Source organism: Leptinotarsa decemlineata, unplaced genomic scaffold (assembly GCF_025532065.1).
Source record: "Leptinotarsa decemlineata unplaced genomic scaffold, Ldec_3_MD MMD2_tig00000026_RagTag_RagTag, whole genome shotgun sequence".
NCBI lineage: Eukaryota > Metazoa > Arthropoda > Insecta > Coleoptera > Chrysomelidae > Leptinotarsa > Leptinotarsa decemlineata.
This window is the reverse complement of record NW_027412539.1, coordinates 7,649,892-7,672,999: the sequence shown is the minus strand read 5'-3', so window position 1 is coordinate 7,672,999 and position 23,108 is coordinate 7,649,892. Positions and strand designations below refer to the sequence as shown.

General features: G+C 37.2%; 1 protein-coding gene and 1 long non-coding RNA gene across 6 annotated transcripts in view; one reads left to right on the top strand and one right to left on the bottom strand.

Annotated features, from left to right (window-relative positions):
• Window positions 1-23,108, top strand: part of LOC111503748 (uncharacterized) — a 293,459-nt gene that overhangs the window by 148,782 nt on the left and 121,569 nt on the right. The window contains exon 1 of one of the 4 annotated variants that reach the window (XM_074171670.1): window positions 21,271-21,385. The exons of the other annotated variants lie outside the window; for them this stretch is intronic. The gene's annotated coding sequence lies outside the window, so the exon portion shown is untranslated. Of the gene's footprint in view, window positions 1-21,270; window positions 21,386-23,108 lie in introns of those variants that run through there. 4 annotated transcript variants of the gene reach the window in all.
• Window positions 1,762-21,320, bottom strand: LOC141480924 (uncharacterized). 2 transcript variants are annotated; one of them, XR_012464632.1, is made up of 4 exons: window positions 21,204-21,320; window positions 20,945-21,137; window positions 14,123-14,292; window positions 1,762-3,938 (listed from the first exon to the last, which is right to left on the bottom strand). It is a non-coding gene; the product is annotated as an uncharacterized lncRNA (long non-coding RNA). The 2 variants fall into 2 exon arrangements; XR_012464633.1 differs by lacking the exon at window positions 20,945-21,137 and having other exon boundaries at window positions 21,204-21,318.

Here is a 23,108-nt window from a genome sequence, read left to right as displayed (position 1 = left end):
CATCTGAGTTGAGTCTTCACTATAACAAGGATAATGGGTAATTTTGGTATATAGTGATATAGGTATATAGCAGTAAATGATTTATCACACTTTTTATGAAAGAATCAATAGTTTTTTCAAACTGGATTTTCGTTTAAGAAATCATCTTTGTTTTCTACATGTATTCATTCAATGGGACTGACTATAACCGATGTTAATTTATAAGTTTTACTACTCATTAGTATTCGTTTCCAAAATTCTAAGTAGAAAATCATTTTGAAGCGATATTAATATTTTTTGAATATAAGTACACTCAGCAGGCTATTCAAATAACTTTGAACTACTCAAAGTAATGATGTTGAGTTCAAATACGCACCCCTATTGCCGATTGGTTGGTTTCTCTTTGCTGGGTATTCTTTTCGAACTCGCTAGTGCATACTTTTAAAGCCATTTTGGTTTCACCGGTGACGCTTTAACAAAAATTGTCTTCGTTAGGCGGCTTCAGATTAGTGAAGCACTGCGAATGGTGTTTCAGGATCTCAGACAGGTTTGATCTCAAGCAGGCTCTAATGTTATACTCAGGCTCAATTCGCCCTGTACCAAGAAACAGAAGAACTTCCCTACCGCGTCATGTCAGTCTTCCTCCATGACGCCACATCCTAATGTGTATGACTCTGAGAAAAGTCAGTGTCACTAACACAACTTTGGAGATACCAGATATCCTCTCCTTCATGGATCATGAAGTAACCAAAGAATATCACCCTGAGTCTAGAGCGGAGATGAGTCGACTGAACGATCCTACTATTCTGCCTGTAACATTGGACTGAGAGGAAGAGCTTCTAAGTCCTGTTACCCTAATTCAATTAACAAACTTAAGATGCTAGGTGGTGCAACAAGAAAGCAACTCACCGTCTGCTCATGAATCTGCTACGCACCAAATTCTGGACGGCAGAAGCATAGTCTACATCAGAAGAGAAAACAAACTCCCTCTGAGCAGGTCAACAAACGCCCATGCTCAAACAATGACTTACTCAAACCAGAGGCAGAAAATGTCTGCCTGGATGAATCTAACGTATCGTCAGGTATAGGTGACTTACAGATGCTCTTGTATGGGAAGATTTACGGTCGCCATAATCGTCCTACCGAGAGGACTATTCACAATGTGGTGGATACATTTGAGTTCACTGGTTCAGTAAACGATCGATCATCCCCGTATCAAGATCTGCCGAAAACATCGCTGAATTCTGTGAAAGTGTGCAGGAAAATCCGCGAGATAGTCGATTTCGCGTCGCTCACAAAAACTCGACCTTTCGGAGACTACAACTTGGCGAATTTTACGTTGTGACTTGGGCCTGCACCCATACAAAATTCAACTGATCCAGAAACTGGAAGTAAACGATCATAGACAACAACGTGTGTTTCCTGAATGGGCTTTGGAACAATTGGCAACTGACTCTAATTTTTATCAAAAAATTATTTTCAGCGATGAGGACCATTTCTGGATGAATGGGTAGGTGGACAAACAAAATTGTCGAATTTGGGACGATTTCAATCCAAATGAAATCCGAGAGCGTACAATGCATACCGAAAATGTCACTGTTTGGTGTTTGGTGTTTCTTTGGAAGTGACGTTGGCCAGACAATAACTATCAACAGCGAGTACTGTAGTTCGATAATTACCAACTTTTTTCAACCTGAATTGGATGATCTGGAAACCAACCATCCTAAATTGGATATTCTGGACGATCGAGTTGAAGGAATAGTCATCTCACGTGGGAGTTTGATAGGTGAGTGGTCTTTCAGGTTAGATGGTAAGAGTACGGCTCTGCCGAACTCTAAGAACCTGATTCGGTCCCCAACGGGGCAGGTACAAAGTATATGCTCTGCTGTTTCACCATTTTCCAAACAGAGGCGACACACACTGTCTTCCGACAGTCCAAGTCTCTGCATATGATGATTCAAATGACAGTGACCTGCAAGAAGGCCTGTTAGACATCGTAGTTCATCCCCACTGTAGTCCAACAACTGTTTGGTATCAAGCTTCGAAGAGTGAATAAACACCTTGCCAGAAGTCCATAAATCTTCTTTACATCCAGGTGTTCAAAGTTTGTTTGGCAAAGCCTAAAGCAATGCCAACGACAGGTTCTGGTCTGATGAAGCTGCTTGCAGAACCCTCCTTTGCAAGGGAGTCAGCAGCTTCGTTGCTTTCCAGGCCAGTATGGCAGGAATCCAGACCAGAGACAATCTGTTAAGTCTTCCTATCGAGGAAAGTCGTTTTTGGCAATTTGCTACCAATTTAGACGTTGCTCGGTAGGAGCCAAGAGCTTCCAACGCCGCTTGGCTGTCCGGGAATATTTTTATTGACTTATGTGTGAAGTTGGATTTATCCAATTCCTCCGCACACAATTCAATAGCGTTAATTTCTGCTTGAAATGCAGTCGCATAAGTTCCTAGGCAGGTAGATATCTCTACCCTGGGTCTGCAACTAAAAACACCTGCACTAGAACCGGAAGGTGTTTTTGATCCATCTGTGAACCAACAACTATCTGCTCTTAATATTTCCTTCTCCCGGAGGATCCAGTCCTCTCTACTCGGGAAAAGTACTTTATGAGGCAGTTCGTGGTTGACAGTTGGAGACATAAATTCAGAGGTCATTTCCAGAATGCTGTGACTTCCAGTGCACAAGTCTGTATGCAGTCCATCTAGCCTCTTTCTCCAGAAAAATGTGGAGGGGAGGTAGATCTAGAAGGATCTCCATGGGACGGTATGGTACTGATGGCACCACTGATAGCCAGACAAGCCTGTCCCTGTAAGCCAGAGAGCTTCGCTTGGGCCGTTTTCTGTAAAGCTTTCGGCCACCAGGCAATTGCACCATAAGTGATCATTGGTCTAACAATCATCACATAAATCCAGTGTATTTGTTAGGGACCTAAACCCCAAGTTTTAACACAAATCCTTCGACATGTCCATAGAGACAGTCTGGCTTTGTGTAGAACTTTTTCCAAGTGAGCATTCCAGATGAGTTTTCTATCAAGGATAATGCTAAAATATTTCACCTCCGTTCCAAATGGAATGGCGTTAGATCGTCCAATTTTCTCCTCTTGGTGAAGGGGATTAACACAGTTTTGCTGGGGTTGACAGACATCTGCTCCCTCAGGCACCAGCTGTGAACAACGTCCAACGCGCTTTGGAGGATATTACAAGCTACCTTTCCCGACATGGACCTTGTCATCTGCATAGGCTTGCAGATCAACTTTTCTTCTGTCGAGGGCATCATGCAGACTATCCATCAGGAGCGACCACAGAAGATGGGAGGTCTGTTGTTATCAAGAGTCAGATTTCCCTCAGTGGACAGTTCTCATGATAGGATGAGATCACTGCTTCGCGAAATTGCGTCGCTACTGTATCCATATTATTACAACTGTGAATGGTAATTAATCCGTCCTCAAAGTACGATAGGAGGGAGTTTTTGTTCCCACTCCAATCAGTAGATTTTGAGTCGCGATATTCTACTACTGGTCTTTGACCTGTTTCAATATTGAAGAATCTATGGTCTGAACAAGAAGGTTCAGTAGATACAGACCAATGGTGTATCTTGTTGCTGAGATAATGTGAGCTGATGGTTTAGTCCAATAATTCTTGCCTATTACTAGTGACAAAAGTTGATTCCGGGCCCTCATTAATTACAGACAGCCCTTCCCCTAGTATATAATCAAGGAGTAAACTCACCTCTACGATTTATATTCGTGCTGCCCCACGCTGTATGGTGTGAATTGGCGTCACATCCCATTACGATTTGTAGTTTGTTCCTTCTGCTGTAGTCGATAAGTCTTCTAACACCTAGAGGAGATACAGTATCCGAATCTCCCGGAAAGTAGGCAGAGCAGGCGATAATATTCGTCTTACCCTTCTTGCCCGATAGGGAAATTTGGATGGCTACCACGTCTTGGGTGCAGAAGCCTGTAAAAAAAAGGCGACATAACCCTGATATAATAAACCTAATTTATGCGCCAGAGTCATGGCGGACATTAGAACAATGTTATATTTCACACGTGAAGGCATCAATAGGTCTTTTAAACTAACAAAAAATTTAGAAGATATCTCACACACACTTTGTTTTAGATGCGTCTAATGAAAGACTCGATACTACGTTTTACGATTCCGATTGATTTCGAAGGTTAATTCTCATCCCAACACAAAATAAATAACTCCCGTGAAAAACACTTCGGTTTTTCACCTCCATACACCCGAATACAAACCAAACGAAAATAAACTTTCTCATTCGATGTCCTTCTGACCGATGACCCATCACGCGATGAAACGCAAAGTGAAAACCATTGTCGCCAGATCAATACTCCCAGATTACATAACTTTCCCGCAGATGGAAATCGACCAGTGTGGCGTTTCCATTTCTGCTCGATTAGAGAAGTAAAACCCGCAACGGGACGATATATTGAAGTGAGGATATCGGAACTCTAAGAAACCCCGAATAACGCAAACCCCTTCACTAATTAACGGTGAACATCCGCGAACAATATCGCTTCGGAAGGGGTGGTTGTTGAGGTATTAGGGTAATAATGTATGATGAAGAGAAAATGTGGAAATTTGTTTGGCGTTTCGGAAGTAAGTATAACCGGGATAGTATCTTGCCATTGGGGAATTTTAGGTATTATCCTAGGCAATTTGGAATACAAAATGAATCCCGAAAGGTTCATTGGATATATGTGGAAGGTGGATTTAGGTTTATCAATATGTTTGACCGACAAAAATGTATATACAATATGTCCCAGCTGAAATTTGTTGCTAACTATATTTCGACTACTTTTGATTTCGATGGAAAACTTTGCAACCAATGACGTTTTCAATGAACTAACAACCCCCTCATTCTGAACAACCCCTACTTCATAATCGTCGAGAAGAATTCCATACTTTGATATATCATTCTGAAAAAAAAATAATCGCGAGTAGAGCTTTGTCTTGCAATTCAGAATCGGTTAAATATCGGTTAGAAAATTCAGTGAAAAAGAAGTATAAATCGAGATATACCTTCCTTTTTTGATGATGTCATTATTGCAATATCTGTAGCAGGGGAAAGGTGTACGAGATGATCCATTGAAGGAAGATGATCATTTTATTTCGCAACGAAACTAATAGTGCCATCTAGTTGTGTTTATTGTTAAAATATAGTTCCCGATATTCCCCCGCCACAGTCAATCGTCTTGAGCGACAGTTAAATTTTTTGAGGAAGAAAACAAAAATTATGTGACTTCAATCTAAGGTAAGGTTGACTTTAAGAATATGTTTAATGTGTTCTAACGTACTTTGGTGTCGTGGCTGATGTATTAGTTAGCTTTGTATATTACTCTATTTTGATTTTTTAACAACATGGAAACAGTTGAAACCACATAGGTTATGTTATCGATTATTGAATAAAAAAAAATTGTTGTGTTGGGGCAAGATTATCATGTTACCGGTGTACAAGACGATACGTGTGGATCATCTTTAACCATTTGTGTTATTATGTATTTTTATTAATAAATATGTTTTGATTAATAGGAACTGCCTGCATTACTACCTGAATAGGTAGTAGAAGATTTCAAATAATAAAATATAATTCAATCTTGTTTCAGATTATGCCTCGTAATTTTAATAGAAAAACTAATCGCGGTTCGTGGTTGGAAGACGCCATGATCAAAGCGCTGGATGTTGTAAAAAATGGCATAAATTCCTGTTATGTCTGTTATCTCTGTTATGTCGCTAAAAAAGCGAGCTAAAGGCAAAAATGAAGTGGCTGTCGGTGGAATTGAATATTTAGGTGTGAAAGAAACAGTTTTTACGGCAGAATAGGAAAATGAGCTCGTGAAGTATATTAAAGATATGGAGCATATGGCATTCAGATATAGCCCTTCGTACACCTGAATCCACTTCTACTGCTCGAGCACGGGCCTTTAATACACCAGTGGTAGATAAGTTTTATTTCACATTGAACTGTATTCAAGAGACAAAAAACCATCGGTGCCACCGTATCTATAACGTTGACGAAACTAGCATTTCTACAGTGCCTACCAAAAATCAAAGTTGTTTGCAGGAACCGGACTGGAGGAACCGGTAGCTCGAGTTACATCAGCTAAAAGAGGGGAGACTACAACAGCTGTAATTTGTATGTCTGCTTCTGGAACTTTCGTATCACCTATGTTTATCTTTCGAAGAGTTCGTATGAAGATGGAACTAATAGATGGCGCACCACAAGGCTCCGCATGGGCATGTAATTTATCTGGATGGATGAATTTGGAAGTTTTCACCAAATGGTTTGACCATTTTATGAGCTACACGAAACCTTCTGCAGAGGACCCAGTTCATTTTAGATGGCCACCTTTCACACACAAAAAATTTGTAATTGATATTGAAAGCTCGAGAAAACCACGTCACTATTGTCTGCTTGCCTCTACACTGCACCCATAAACTGCAGCCTTTAGATGTCAGTTTGATGTATACTTCAAGTATATACCACCCGAAAAATGGATGAACAACAATCCTGGCAGGCAGGTAACTGTATTTCAGATTGCAAAAATTTTTGGAAAGGCTTATTTATTTAAAAGCAGCGGTCCCATCAAATGCCATCAATGGGTTTGCCAAAACTGGGATATTCCCTTTTAACCCGGATGTGTTTTCCGAAGCTGCCTTTATCGCTGCAGCAACAACCGAAATGAGGTTCAATGAAGAATTTTAATAGAAACAGCTACAACGGTTTCAAAGATACAACAACTAACAGCAACGGATCCCTCACCAGAATCAGAAACCTCCACTTCATACGTCTTCGCAGATTTGCAGAATGAAACACCGTCACCAGCTACCATAAATGATGGAAATTTATCAATTCGGGGTCCTTTGTCGCCATTGCAATCTACGAGCTACGCACGCACCTCAAGTGTATCGCCATCCATTCTGGAAGATAGCCAATGTGAACCTTTTAATGTTGCACCAGCTCAAATTCATCCTTTGCCAAAAATTTGTCGCTAAAAGAAGCCAACTCAAGAGAAAACTAATGGACACATCAATCTTAACTAGCACGCTATACAAAAATTATTTAGAGGAAGGAAGAAATAAGAAGACACAAGAAAATAGAACCAATAAAACACAACAAAATGTAAAGATAATACATCCTATAAAGAAACAGAAAGGGAGAAGTGTAGGCAAAGAAATGTTAAATAAAAGGAAGAATAGTGTATCACAGTCATCTGAAGAAGGACACGCAGAATGTCTTTTCTGTATGCAAACATTTTTCAAAGATGATAGGGGCGATGGATGGATAAAATGTTTTGTATGCCAAAGATGGGACCATGGCGCTTGTGCAGGGATAGATAGCGATGATCCTAATGAATTCACATGTGATTGGTGTAAAATTACGCCAGGAAAGAGGCGCTTAGCACTATAATATATTTTTTTGAGTTTTCTTTGTATTTGTTAAAAATAATGCAGAATTTTTTATTTTCTTCATGTTGATTTTCAGTAGTGAGATTTATTTTATTCATTGGTCTTTAGGAGAAAACAAGTGAAGAGGTCTTGTAAATGAGAGTAAAACCCTGCCTTAGGGAGGTTGGAAATTTTTGTTGAAGAGAAAATGTTTGAAATTTATGAAAATTATATTAATGAAAAACCAGAATTATTAATGGTTTGGAATTCATGTAGATCTTTTGTCAATATCTAATAAAAAGGCATAGATTTCACTGAGGTGATCAATATCTGATCTTTTGTTGAGGCAATTATTGGATTATAAAATAAATGACATTTCCAAAAACAATCTTTTAGATGTGTTTCTTTCAGTTGATAGAATTTTTGTTGAATTATAGTCCATTTTATGACCTTCTTTGGACACATGGTTACTGAGAGCACATCTCTCAGGATGTAATCTACTATCACTTCTATGTGATAGTAGATTAGCTTTCCAAATTTCTGCTACCGCAGTTGTCGGTTGATTGGTCAAATCACCAACACTGACATAAAAACTTGGCAAGTTGACTTGGGTGTCATACCAATAGGTGGTTCCACTTATGTTTCGCTTGCGTTTACGCACCTATTTTTATCAAGTACTTTCTTGGTTTTTCTTATTTTGTCTTCAATTGAGGACCGCCTGCCCGGTACTGACGATGCCCAATAGGCTGAAACAGCTGTATACCGGTGGCTCTCGAATTGAAATCAATATGGGAATGATCAAAGAGTACTTATCTATTTATTTTTTGATTTTGATGAGGCTATTGGCCTCATCAGCGCGGTGTAGCCAAGTGCAGAGATGGGCAACACTTTGTTGTCAAAAACGAAAAAACAGCACAAACGAACAGAGTCACCAACAGGAGCCTACCGTACATTTGTGATTTCAATTTCAATCTAGCTACAGCTACCTGCGTGACTTCCAAGTCCAGGATATAAATATATAGAAGGAGGTGTTATCGAGTGTCTATGATTTAATTCAAAAAGGAAAGGATTAGTCGGAACAGCACTCAAGAAAAATTTTTGGCAAACCGCGGACACGTGTTTCTGGCTCGATAACACCTCCTTCTATATATTTATATCCTGGACTCGGAAGTCACGCAGGTAGCTGTAGCTGCCTCCGTGGTGATGTTATGATATTCTAGAAATTCTAGGTCTCCTAATTGAAATCACAAATGTGCGGTAAGCTCCTGTTGGTGGATCCGTTCGTTTGTGCTGTTTTTTCGTTTTTGACAACCAAGTGTTGCCCATCTCTGCACTTGGCTACACCGCGCTGATGAGGCCAATAGCCAGAAACACGTGTCCGCGGTTTGCCAATAATTTTTCTTGAGTTCTGTTCCGACTAGATAAATTCAGATACTTGAATGGCTGGAAAGGACTGCAATAAACTCAATCATTAAATCCTTCACTACTTTGGTAAACCGACGAATGAACCAATTAAACGGATTTATTTCACGAAAGTACCATTCCAAAATTCGCACATAAAACATCCTTTTCAACAGGGCCATACTTCCAGTTTCCTCATACGTTTTCCAGGATGTTTCCCAGTTAAACCCGATATTTATAACCTCGTTGTTCGGGGTTGTTAAACTTGAATTTTCAGCAGAGGCGATAGTTCTGAAAGATCTTTAAATGAAAAAGTATGCTTTGAATTGGGACATTCTGGTCGTACCTCTCTTGGAAATAAGTGGGCAATTGAAATAAATCGCAAACTTTCAAGTAACATGATTGAACTAGTTGATTTCTCGACTGGATGTTTCAGTGGAAATTCAATATTTTTGTTCTATCAGAAATCAAATCGTTCTAACATGGCCATGTCGAAGAGAGTATATGAATATTTCGTATTTTATTCGTCACCGTTCATTAATCAGTGATTGAAACCAACTGAGAACATTTCATTACTGGATTAAAATTACCAGATTTCAAATACAACTGAAAGTTCTGGATGAGGTTACATAGTATACTTATGAACAAAAAAATGTTAAAAAACTAATTGATACAGTTAATTGTATGATTTTCACTATAAAGGGTTTTACAAAAACCGCGATACGTGTTTCGCTATACAATAACTTCCTCAAGCATGAACTAACAGTTACTTCTACTCTAACGTATTACCTACTCGTCTGCCTAAATAATGAATCTTCCTGAAGAGGTCAGCTATGAATTCATTAAGTATAAATTTTTCAAAAGTATACCAGTAAATATAACTAGACATTGCCTGCCAATGAACAGATTCAATAATGGCGAATTGTTCAATTCCGTTTGATCGTCCATAAGATGCTGAGAGTTTTTGAATTTGTTTATGGTTTCTTCTGGAAATGGAGGGGCTTGTATTCATGGTTGAACTCATGTCCCTCTGAGATCAAATGAGTGGCATATGTGGAATTTATTTTTCCATTCTGGAAACTATATTTGTGTTCCTTTATGCGGGCTTTGAACGCTCTTCCTGTTTGACCTATATAAAACATCGGACATGGCCCACACGATAATTTATACACTCCTGATTTTTCTGAAACCAAACTTTTATCTTTGTTATTCTTAATGTGCATGCCTAAGTTGTTGTTGGTTTTGAAAGCAGTATTTACACCTTTGCTGTGCAGAAAATCTGAAATATTTGTAGTGGGTTGGCGTAAGTAGGTTAAGGTTCTATAAATTTTATCCTCTTCTCTTCGAATTGGGAGAACTTCCTACAAAGCTTGACCGAATAACTTTTTTGATGATAGAGAATGTATTAGACCGCTATCGTAATCATTGTCTACGGCTATTTGCTTTATTATATTCAGTTCTTTATTGAAAATCGCCTCTGACAAGGGCACATTTATCAGTATGTGGATCATACTATTGAAAGCTGTTACCTTATGCTGACATGGGTGTTACCTTATGCTGTATGTGCCGGTTTACGATAAACTGAAAAATCATGTTTGTTGTTAACTTTTGTTATTGTCAAGTCTAAAAAATTTATAGAGTCGTACTTTTCCATCTCCACTATGAATGTGATAGAAGGGTGGAGATAACTGATGAACTTCAAAAGGTTTGTCAGCTGTCTGTTCGTTCTTATGAAACATACCAGGATATCATCCACATATCTATTTAAAAATATGTTGGAAATCTGTTTAAAATATGTTTTCCCATTAACCAGCTGTTGCACCCCTACGAACTACAATCCTCAGAAGTCGAAACTTGTGTGAGCTAAGCATTAACGAGGTCTTACCTTTCAAGGTGTGATTCCTAACCACACCAAACAATTCTGTACCAACACACGAAACCTCTTACCAGTAGGTTACTGTGTATTCTTCTCTCCAAATCGTCCATGACAATATCTGCCAGAATAGGACTAAGTGGGTTTCCCATTATGACCTTTGCAGGATGAGTAAAACGTTTCATTGAATTGGAAATAATTCTGTGACAAACACACCGTAAGCAAGTCTAATATTACTGGTTTTATCGGGTAGTCACCCGATAAGACCGGTAGTTTCTTTCGTCACAGCTCCTTCAGTTAAAATATCGGAAAAACTTATTGCAATTATTCAAAACCATACCAATTTCAAATCAAAATTCAGTTTGAGGAAGTCATATCATTTGATCAATGAAATTCAAGATATTTCAAAGCAAAATTCAGTTTGAGGAATTCATACCATTTGATAAATAAAATTCAAGATATCACACTACCGGGTAATGCCAAATTGATTTCATTCGATGTAAAGAATCTGTTTCCCAGTATTCCTCCGAAAGAAATGATTACTCTGGTGGAGAATCTATTGGACGAAAACTCTATCAATTCGGTAGTGAAAAATGAAATATTAGACTTGCTTACGGTGTGTTTGTCACAGAATCAATTGCAATTCAATGAAACTTTTTATTCATCCCACAAAGGTCTCATAATGGGAAACCAACTTAGTCCTATTCTGGCAGATAATTTGGAGAGAATAATACCCAGTAACCCACTGGTAAGAAGTTTTGTGTATTGGTATAGATATGTGGATGATATCCTGGTATGTTTCACAGAAACGAACAGACAGTTGATCAACTTTTTGAAGTTCATCAATTCTCTTCACCCTTCTATCGCATTCACAATAGAGATGGAACAGGACGACTCTATAAATTTTTTGGACTTGACAGTAACAAAAATTAACAACATTTATCGTAAACCGGCACATACAGACATTATTATTCATTATTCGTCCACTCACCCATATCAGCATAAGGTAGCAGCTTTCAACAGTATGATCCACAAACTGGTAAATGTGCCTTTGTCAAAGGCGATTTTCAATAAATAACTGAATATAACAAAGCAAATAGCAGTTAACAATGATTACGATAGCGGTCTAATACATTCTCTATTATCAAAAAAGTTATTCGGTCAAGCCTTTATAGAAGTTTACCCAATTCGAAAAGAAAAGGATAAAAGTTATATAACCTTTACCTACTTAGGCCAACCCACTACAAATATTTCAGATTTTCTTCAGAACAAAGGTGTAAATACTGCTTTCAAATCCAACAACTTAGGCATGCACATTAAGAAAAACAAAGATAAAAGTTCAGTTTCAGAAAAATCAAGAGTGTATAAATCATCGTGTGGATCATGTCCTATGTTTTATATAGGTGAAACTGGAAGACCGTTCAAAGCCCGCATGAAGGAACACAAATATTGTTTCCAGAATGGAAAAATAAATTCCACATATGCCACTCATTTAATCTCAGACGGACATGAGTTCAACCATGGATACAAGCCCCTCCATTTCTAGAAGAAAGGTTTGAAACTTAACCTATTGGAGAATATCGAAATAAACAAATTAAAAAACTCTCAACATCTCATGAACGATCAAACAGAATTCAATAACTCTCGATTATTGAATCTGTTGATTGGCAGGTAAAAATGGGTAGGTATACTTTAGAAAAATGTATTGATATAGGTCATTCCTGACCTCTTCAAGTCGATTTAGGCAGACGAGTAAGTGAAAGGTTAGAGTATAAAATGGTTGTAATTTAGAAGTAACTCTCAGTTCATGCTTGAGGAAGCTATTGTATAGCCAAACACGTGTCGCAGTTTTTGTAAAACCCTTTATAGTGAATATCATATAATAAACTGTGATAATTAGTTTTTCAATATGGATTTTCATCAAGTATCGGCCAGTTCTATTCAATTAAAAAATGTAACTTTTTACACATTGATAATACTAGTTAATTATCAACAGATCACTCATTTGAATATCAAATGAAAGATCTGAACGAATAAATGATATATTGTAACCTTTTTTTATCAAAAGGTACACTTGCACGGAGCTCTTAGTCAGGAAGCTTCTTTGAGTCATGAATAGGAGGAAACTAAAAAATTTGATGTTGAATCGGGCGCCACCGGATTTAAAACAGTAGTATTTCAGAATTTTGCCAACCACGGAAAACAAAATTCATATATGACGTAAAAAAACTATCCAGTGACTACATAAAGTATTCCATTATCTCTGTTGAAAAACGAAAACAACATTAAAATAAAATGTCATTTAATAATTCGAACATTCAAAGAATCATATGTTTAGGAGAATCTAATCTAATATGATCAACATTTAAATTATATAACTCGCCTGTTCACAGTACTATGTTCAGCGTAACAAGTGTGAGTCTTCTAATGACTCGCTGTAAAAAAATTAAGATTGATTCTTCAAAGTAATTATTTTAAATGAATTGCACGTGATAAATATATCAGTGCCAATAATTTTTCATTATCAGTTGCGGAGGAGAAAATAATAATATCATCTAATAATCGGTAATCAAATAAAAAAATAATGAATCAGGAAATATCGAAAATCTGGCCTTAATTTCCCTCGATGTATGATGGTGCTTGGAGTTCTTGGTATTGTCCTAAAGAGATGACGACAACTTGTAGTAGTGCTCTTATAAAAAAATGTTCCACTGTTACATGAATATGGAGTAGAGGAGTTCTCAGGAAATGTAGAAATATGATTCTGAAAATTAGTACCAATACTTCGGATTCGGCTGACGAAGGTGATTCAGATACTGGAGTTTCTCCAGAAGAAACCCTACGAGAGAATTAGGAATAAATTTTCACGTGATTGGAAAATAGGCCAATTCTCCTTTTTTTTTAAAGCAAATGAAATTATAAAAAAACTATGGACTAAAAAAAACTTACCCCAGTAAAGGAAGGTTTCTATTACAAATAGGTATAAAACCTACTATTAAATGATCTACAAAGTGATGAAAAAGCAATAGTCATTAGCATAACAAATCCAATTAAGAAATAATGCATAAACGCAATTTGCTGAGGCAGAGAGAGGCAAAGCCGCTTATCATATCACATCACTTTGGTAACTATCCACAATATTCAAAAATATTTTCAGAGGACAGAAACGGAGTTTGGAATTCGGAAGAGTGAAGTCGTGTGCCATCTAATAGAGACAGGTAGAACTTGGAATGTTCTAGGTATAGACAACATTATAATTGATAAATATTAGGTTCGAATTCATTGTTGGCTAGTGGCACCTATCAGTAAAGAGCATCACTAGGACAGTACGAAATGAATTGATCGTGATCGAATATGACATTTATACAGGTGATTTCATAAAATAGTTCGCGTTATACTCTGAACAAAAAAAACGTTACAATATCTAGCGTCTGAAAATAATTTCACATGTACTTACAGCTTGTCAAATCTATGAAGCGATTTCAAAGTTTTAGCTCAGGATCTCCCCTGAGATGCGCATGGTAGAAAACCCTTAAAGATGATCGAAGCTCAGTGTCTCAACGACAATCTTGTAGTGCCCACTTCGGCGTAGCTCGGTGAGTAGTTGATAATGGCATCAGCACGGACCTTAAAAAAGTTCAATATTATTGTGCAAAAGGGGCGGGTGTTAGTTTGGGTTGTATTAAAAAAATAGCTCGTGAATTTAAAACAATTGAAAATGGTGAGTTATCCTCTTTTCCAACGCCTTATAAAAAAAGAAAGAAAAGCACCAAAATCCAATTTTTTTATTTCGACAGGACCTTCTTCGAAGATATATAATCAATTATTACATTACTAAGAGAACAATTCCCACCTTTCGCCGCATACATGAAGGAATTCGTTGACGTAAATGGTTACTAGGGATCTTATGAGTCTCTTAGGAAAGTGATGAAAGAAATAGGGTTCAGATGGAGGAAATAGAAAAATGGTTTTTCTATGAAAACAGGCGATTCAGTAGTTGCGAAGAAATTTTGTCAGATACATAAAGAAAAACTGTAAAGAAAGGCGAACAATAATTTATATTGAAGAGAAATATATACATGCTTCACAAACATATGAGAAGAGTTGGAATGATGATTTGAATGAAGCTTTGCTTGCATCAATTTCAATAGGGCAGATACTCATAACTGTGAATGCGGGAGGAGAGAATGGCTTTGTGAAAAATTCATATCTACAATTCAAATCCAACACAAAATTGGGCAACTATCATAACGAAATGAATTACGACAATTACAAAAAGTGATTGCAGGAAATGGCGATTTCCACTCTTCCAAAAAAAAAGCGTTTTGGTTGAAACAATGCCCCATACCACAATGTCCGGTATAAAAAGTGCCCAAACATGCCCTCGAGAAAATATGAGACGATATGACTAGGACGACGGAACACTCATTTTAGGGATGATATACTAAAAATTGATCTCATACGATTCAAGTTGTATGGAATTGATAGGATTATCAAAAATTATGAACATATTGTACTCAGATTGCCTCCTTATCATACAGATTTGATCCCAATAGAATTAGTAAATGCATCACTGAAACAATACGTGGCTGATAAAAATGTGGGCTTCAATTCCAAATCCGTTGAAAGAATTCACCACTTCGTTTTCTCAAGAACAGTGGAAAAAACGATGTGAGCACGCTAAACGTTTCGTAGAATTTTATGCTTCGAAGAAACTTGCTTTTGAATTCGCAATAGACAAAATTGTTATAAATGTTCAAGGTGATAGTGACAAAGATGATATCAGTGAGAATTGAGATAACTGTACAAGTGACTCCGTCTGGAGTTGAACCTTTGTAATTTTTTCATCACAACTTCAATTATATTTTTGTTTGGATTCTTTCATCTGAATAAATATAATGTTCCCTCAGGAATTTTAATTTTGAAATTTAATCTTCAACTGGAGTAAATTATATTTTCGGGATAGTCTTTCTACCTTTCCTTAATAAACCCGAAATTAAATGCAATACAGACTGCTGAAAAACAAACTCATTCAATTACGTGAATACCGTCTTATCATACTCAACTAATAGTTTACCATCAATTGAAAAACCATCAGCCGTTATCGCTACATGTGGCGAGGAATGTACTGTCAGGCCACTCTAAAACCCAAATAGGCGCACCAAGTCGCACGGTAAATTTCATCCTTCTCTATCCTAATGCGTTCTCTGTCAGTAGTGTACGCAGGTGGTGACATGTTACAAGCAGCTTCCTAGATTTGACAAGCTGTACAAAACTCTTGGTTCAATTTTCAGTTCGACTCGAGACGCCGAAGTGTAAACATCAAAGCGAAAGCTGAAGTGTTACCTAAAGTGTTACGTTAAGAATACTAATTTAAAATCAGTGCGATTATAAAACGTTTACAGTGTTGCGTTAACCTAAACACTGTGAATCTAGTTCTTTTCAGAACTGTGTGTGTGAAAGAACACGATAAAAAGTGAAAGCGATAAAGTCTTTCTTTTCTTTTTCTTTTCCAGTCTCTTGGGACCCAGCCCATTGAAAAATGGAGTACGGGAAACTAGAGGAAACCATTCACGAAATAAGAGAAGAGAATAAGCAGATAAGAGAAGAGAATAAGCAGCTATGGGAGATCAACAAGAAGTACGAGGAAGATATCACCGCAATGAAGGAGATAATCATTAGTATGAGAAGCAGGATCGACGAACTCCTAAAGGACAAGGAGGAACAACAGAAGAAGACAAAGGAAAACAACTCGGACCAGAAAAAAGACACACCCGAAAAGGAGAAATCAAAAAACAAAAAAGAGAAAAAGGAAACACAGAAGGACAAGGACAACGAGGACAAAAAAAAGGTAACCAAAACCGCAAAAGTCCCCAAAAAAACAACAACAACAAAAGAGGACCCACGAACAACCAAGCGTCCAAGAGACGCGGAGGTGAGTTCAGAAACGGACTCAGACGAAGACGGATTCCAAAGAGTGGAATCTAAAAAAAGCCGTAAGGCAAGAAAGAAAACTGAAGATGAAACCCAAGAAGAGACAGAAATGGACGCGGAAACGACGTCCATAGAAATGGAAGCGGAAGCAACGCCCATACCAAAAACGAGCGTGGCAACCAACAGAAGAAAAACCCCGGAGGTCCCAGTATGGCCAACCCCCAGGCCACACACACCTCAGACAAATAATACAGAGGGACAAAACCCAGAAGAAGGGGAACCAACCCCAAAAATGACAAGCGGATCGCCAATGGAAGTAGGAAAGCCGCCGCCAATAGTCATCCACGACTCCAAAAAATGGAGCACGATTTCTAAAAGCCTAGAGGCTAGAAAGATAGGGTATGATAAAGCCAAATTCACTAGGGATGGCATATACCTATATACAAACAATGAAGTCGAGTGGCGAAAAGCCACCAAATACCTGGAAGCCGAGAAAATGGACTTCCACACTTACACAGTGAAGAAAGAAATCCCACTGCACGCGGTCATCCGCGGCATACCGGAAAACGTAGAACCCACAGACGTCGCCAACGATTTGGCAAAACAGGGTTACACGGTGATAGAGTGTCACAGGATGACCTCTAGAAAATATAGGAAGGTACTGCCACTGTTTTTGGTGAAAGTACCAAAAAATGAAGAGAGGATCTTTACGCTGAGAACATGCGTAAATTTATAGTACGGGCAGAACCCCAAAGAATCAACAAGGGACTGGTATCCCAATGCCATCGATGCCAGTTCTTCGGCCACTCGCAGAGATGCTGCCACTCGACGGTACGCTGCGTCAAGTGTGGAGAAAACCACGACACTAGAGAGTGTAAATAAACAATTGACACGCCGGCCAAATGCGCGAACTATATGGAGGCGCATCCGGCAAGCTACAGAGGCTGCAAGATGTTCCCGAAGCAGAGAACTTCAGCTTGGAACAAGCCCAGAGAGGCGGGAAGACCGACGCCGAAACCGCAACAACAACCAGCTAAAAAAGCCCCAACAAGACAAACAACAACAAGCAACGAAAACGATCTAGTAAAAATACTTAGCAGCCTGACAGCCGAGCAGCAAAAGATCTCGCAAGCGCAACGCCGCGGGAGGCGTTGCGCTACTAGTAAAAACAGATCTAGAGCAAAACGAAGAAAGAAGACCAGAAATCCAAATCGGAGAAGCAGTAGGAGGGAGCTTGCGACCTGGGCACACAACCCGGGAGGGGCATGGGAGGTGGTTCAATTTTAAATTCAACCTTTTGTACTTTCTCGTCGGAAAACTAATACTTGGTCTAGTTGACATGTTGAAATTCGTGTTGAATGGAAATAAAGCTCCCAAAAATATGTACAATAGCTCTCTGGATTCAGAATGATGATCAAAAAAACGTGCTTTATTGAACACACAAAAAATTGCAATTTTTTCTAAAAAATTAGGAGGAACAAAGCATTTACTTTGTCGTCAATAACCGAAAAACGGTCAATAATCAAGAGATGAAAATGGAAGGTTCTTAAAAGGAAAACATTTATCATGAAAGAGTTTTGACTCCTGGAGCTCTACATCCAATTTTAATTCAATGCCGAAAATAAAGCAGTATACCACATGAAATATTTATTCAAAGTATCCAATATTGATATTTGAATAGCAATAAATCTCTCGACGTGAATTTTCTCACCACCTAAGACAATCCTGCTGGTCTAGCACTACCACCACCCTGTTCCAGATGCTGACAAGACAGTTGTCACAGGAGTAGACATCATCGAAGCTTCGCATACAGAGGCTGTCAGATTTCATACTTCGAAGTAAAAACACGTTATTATAATTTGTGATTTTTGTAACAATAAAAATATTTTTAAAATGCAAGTTCAGTGCCATAGATAGTTAATTCGCAACAGGAGACTACTAGTTCTGGAGTTTTCAATAAATTCATTCAACGACAAAGCTTTCCACTATCATATAAAAAAGCGATTTATTCCCAACAGGAGTACCCAGTTACAGAAAATGCTATTAATATTACAGAGTATATATGAAATAAATATTAAAAATGATAGAATATATAAATGTATAAAAGTAAATGATAAAACAAAGTATAAAAAATATTCGTATACGTAGAATGAAAAAGTTACAATTCATGCAATGTAGCAGTACTGACACAAATGTTATTTATAGTATTATTGAAAGTGATTGTGGATACATAATAGCAAGGCGTTCAGAGAGTCGAAATGAATATCACAATGTTCAAAGATTTTGTTGAAGCTACTGCGCACAAAATTCAATGGTGATCGTAACATAACATTTGTGCGTGATGCTTCGCAATAGAATTTCAGATTGTGTCGACCTTCACTTTTTGGTACTGAGAAATTGATCCCGGGTAAAAGAACCGTACTGTCAATATTGGTGTTTAGTAATTTATGTAGGAATTTTATACCAAGGATAACTCTCCTATTTTCAAAAGATATCATATCAAAATATTATGATCGATGCCTCTCGTGGGGTATTGACCATCAACTTTTAGACATAAGTATTATAGGAACTTCCTTTGCACGCTCTTAATTGATGTTTTTTGGTAGTTGTAAACTGGATTCCATAACACAAAGCCGTACTCTAACTAAGATTTGGCATACACAAAATATAGCAATTTTGAATTTGGTAATTTTTTTGAAGTTTTTGCCATTTCTGTAAATGAATCCAAGCATCCTATTTGCATCAGCAGTCATATTCCTTATATTATGAGTTGTAAATGTAGTATCATATCAACATCTTTTATCTCATGATTGTTGTATTGTTGATTGAATAATCGTATATTAAAATTCGCTTTTTTGTAGTAAATGATATTATTTTATATTTAGATACGTTCAGTTGTAGACGATTATGATTACACCAAAGTTTGATTACATCTAATTCATGTTGTACATGTTGGCAGTCAGTAATGTCGTTGATTTTATGAAATAGTTTGAGGTATATTTCATCAGTTCGGACTTCCATTTTCTAATACAATAAATTGATTTGAAATTCCTGAAAAAATATTAAAAAGATTAACCGAAATTGAATTTTATTTGAACAAAAAAACTGAAATTACAAAGAAATAACAAAACCAAACAATAACCAATGAAATAAAAATTTAAATATTATTAAAAGTTTTTTTAAATATTTTAATTTTTATTATTATTTCAATTTTTATTTTATTGATTGTTGTTTGGTTTTATGTTATTTCTTTGTAATTTCAGTTTTTTGTTCAAATAAAATTGTTATTTTCGGTTGATCTTTTTAATATTTTTTCAAGAATTTCAAATTAATTTATATTATATTAGACAATGGAAGTCCAAACTGATGAAATACACCACGAAACATTGTCAACCACCTTCAAACAAATAGTTTCAGGTCGTCTGTAAATAGTAGGCTAGGAATATTCAAAGAGGTTGCCAAGTCATTATTAAAAATTGAAAATAAAAGGGGTCCAAGATTAGAACCTTGTGGTACCCCAGATGTAAATACGTACTGAGCCGATTTGATATTCGACGAATTATTTTCTGTTAACTAGATATGATTCAATTAGAGTCAAAAGTTGGTTAGAGAGTCCCAGAAGAACATAATTGTCAATTTGATCGAAGGCTTTTTGAAAGTCTAACAAAACAATCGACTTGTTTTTGTTTGTATAGGTATGTACAGAGATATTGATTAAAACATGCAAGATTTGTCATACATGATCTTTGTTGTACGAAACCATGCTGAGATATGTGTGCATTTTGTACACATATCTCAAAGTGTTTAGAAAAGTTACATAGAATTGAAATTGCCATGTAGTTTGTGATATCGCTAGAGGAGCCTTTTTTCAATATCGGACAAATTTGTGTTTATTTCTTAATTTTTTTGAAGCAGTAACAATATCGATTTTAGAAAAGGTCGGGATGTTCAATGTATCTGAATCAGAATCATGAAAATTTTCACGACGCATATTCTCGTTCGAAACCAAGTATACACTTCTGAAGTACTTGGCGAATCGATTGACAATATCCCTAGGCTTATCAAATAACTCATCATCAAGTTTCATTATACCCGGTATATGCGAATGACCTTTTTTACTGTGTATGAAAGACCAGAAAGTCGAGCTGTCAGATAAAATATTATTTTCAGTTAAGTTTGTAAATTGACTATATCCTGTATATAATGTCATAAAAGTTTATAAAAAAAATTGTTCTGCTCATTATTATTGTCTAATGGTGAAATTTATTTAGATATAAAAAAATGTTGAAAAGAGTTTCCGCAACTGTAATACCAAAAATACCATAGAAAGATAAACTTTATATACCTGTAGTTTAAAGTAATCTCCTATAGAACATGTAATGTAATGTAAGTTTTTTCTCACTACTAACTAGATAGATTCGATATTTGCAACCACATCCAATAACGATACTGTAACGGAACGACTTTTGGTCAGTTTTATTGGAAGTACGGGGTTCGGATTACTGGTATTCAGTTTAATTGATCAGCGTTCAAGATAACTGTGAAATAAATAAATAAATTCAAATTTGTGTGTGTACAATTTAGAAGGGGTGATGCATCCTCACCTGTGCCAGACGAGAAACCCAGTCGAAATCGGTACAGAATTTCGTAAGTTTCTAAAAATCACGAGGTCACACCTATCATCGAACAACCAAATAAAGTGGTCGAAAACAGAACGATTCAAAGATAAAATCCAGCGTTTTTACGAAAGGAAACAAAAACGCTCGCGCTGGAACCGATTGAACAGGTAAGTATATATGAAAATAATTAGGCTTCGAAGTAGGCAACCATCATTTCATCGTACCGCTTCATCTGCTTCCAAAAATCCAACCTAAGAGGATTTGGATAGAAACTCCGTATTAGGGTTCGAATCTTCAATATACCGCTTCATATGGCTAGCATGGAAAGTACCACGTTCCGGGCAGGATAAGATGTAAGTTGCATAGCTAACCCTCCTTTTTACCCTATAAGAGGCTTCAAAGAGTATCAGGAATTTCTCAGTTTCCTGTTTCAACACCGATGAGGCGGGGTTAGCCCTCAGAAGAACTAATTCGCCGGGCTGAAAGGGTACATAGGCCCTAATAGGGTTGAGTAAGCAACGCCTAGCCGCTTCAATACCAACAACTTCACCCAATTTTCTGGATTATTGTTTTTTAGAGAGACCAAACAATTATCTAAATACCACTCTGTTGAAAACATAAGGAGATTTTTCATGTTTCTCAAAAACTATTTGTAATTGGTCCCCTTCAAAATATTCCCCTCAGGTATATACACTTGTACCAGCGAATTGTCCCATCCTTGAAGCAGTTCTGATATGCACTTTTTGATATGTCCTCGAGCTCTCACAGCGATTCGGCTTTTATCTTTTCAATCGTCGCGAAAGGTCGTCCTTTCATTGATCTCTTCAATATTGGTAACAGGAAAAAGTCGCAGGGGGCCAAATCTGGTGGATACGGTGGCTGAGGCATGATTACGGTGTTGTTTTCGGCCAAAAAATTATGAAGAAGCAATAGAGAGTGGGCAGGGGCAACTTCGAATTGCTTTTCGGAGGCGGTGCATTACTTCAAGATAATACTCCTTATTTACCGTACTACCATGTAGCAATAATTCCTGATACATTACGCCACGGTAATCGAAGGAAATAGTTAGCAAAACCTTGATATTTAATCGAACTTGGCGTGCTTTTTGGTGTTGGCTCTCTTGGGCTCTTCCATTGGGATGATTGGGTTTTGGTTTCGATGTTTTAACCACATATCTATGATTCGGTACCAGTTATGACCCTTTCGTGCAAATCTGGATTGCCATTGACGTCATTCAACAATTCCTGAGCAATACTCATGCGACAAATTCTTTAATTAAAATTCAGAATTTCAGAACGAACTTTTCTGCCACACGCTTCATGCCCAAAATTTCCTCAGCAACTTCTCCAATAGTAATTTGAGGATTCTCCTCAACAATATTCCACAATTTTTCAATATTTTCATCAGTTGTTTGCGTCCAGGGCAAGCGTCGTCATTCACATCTTCTAAACCTTCTGTGAAAAGCTTTTACTACTTGTAATCAATTTCATGACTCAGAGTACAGTCACCGTATGTCCCTGTCAACATTTCCAGTGTTTTTGAGCACTCAATTCTATTTTCCATACTAAATTTAATGCAAATTCTTCGATCCATTTTTTTGTTAGCAGAAAATTGCCGAACACGCAAAACATTTTTAACTTTAATACCTGTCACCAAACCGTTAACTTTTTTCGATTTATGACCTGTTTGTTTTGTAGAAATTTATATTGAATATAGGATAAAGAAAATAGTTTTGTTTAATTTTTTCTAAGTATATTATTTGTTATGATCGGTTTCGGTTTGTTAGACCATTCTCAAGTGACTCTTGGTTACTTGTTACCTTCAACAAATAATAAACTTAGTAGAAATTTCAATTAAATGCAGTATGCAACATACTGTTGGTTGACACTG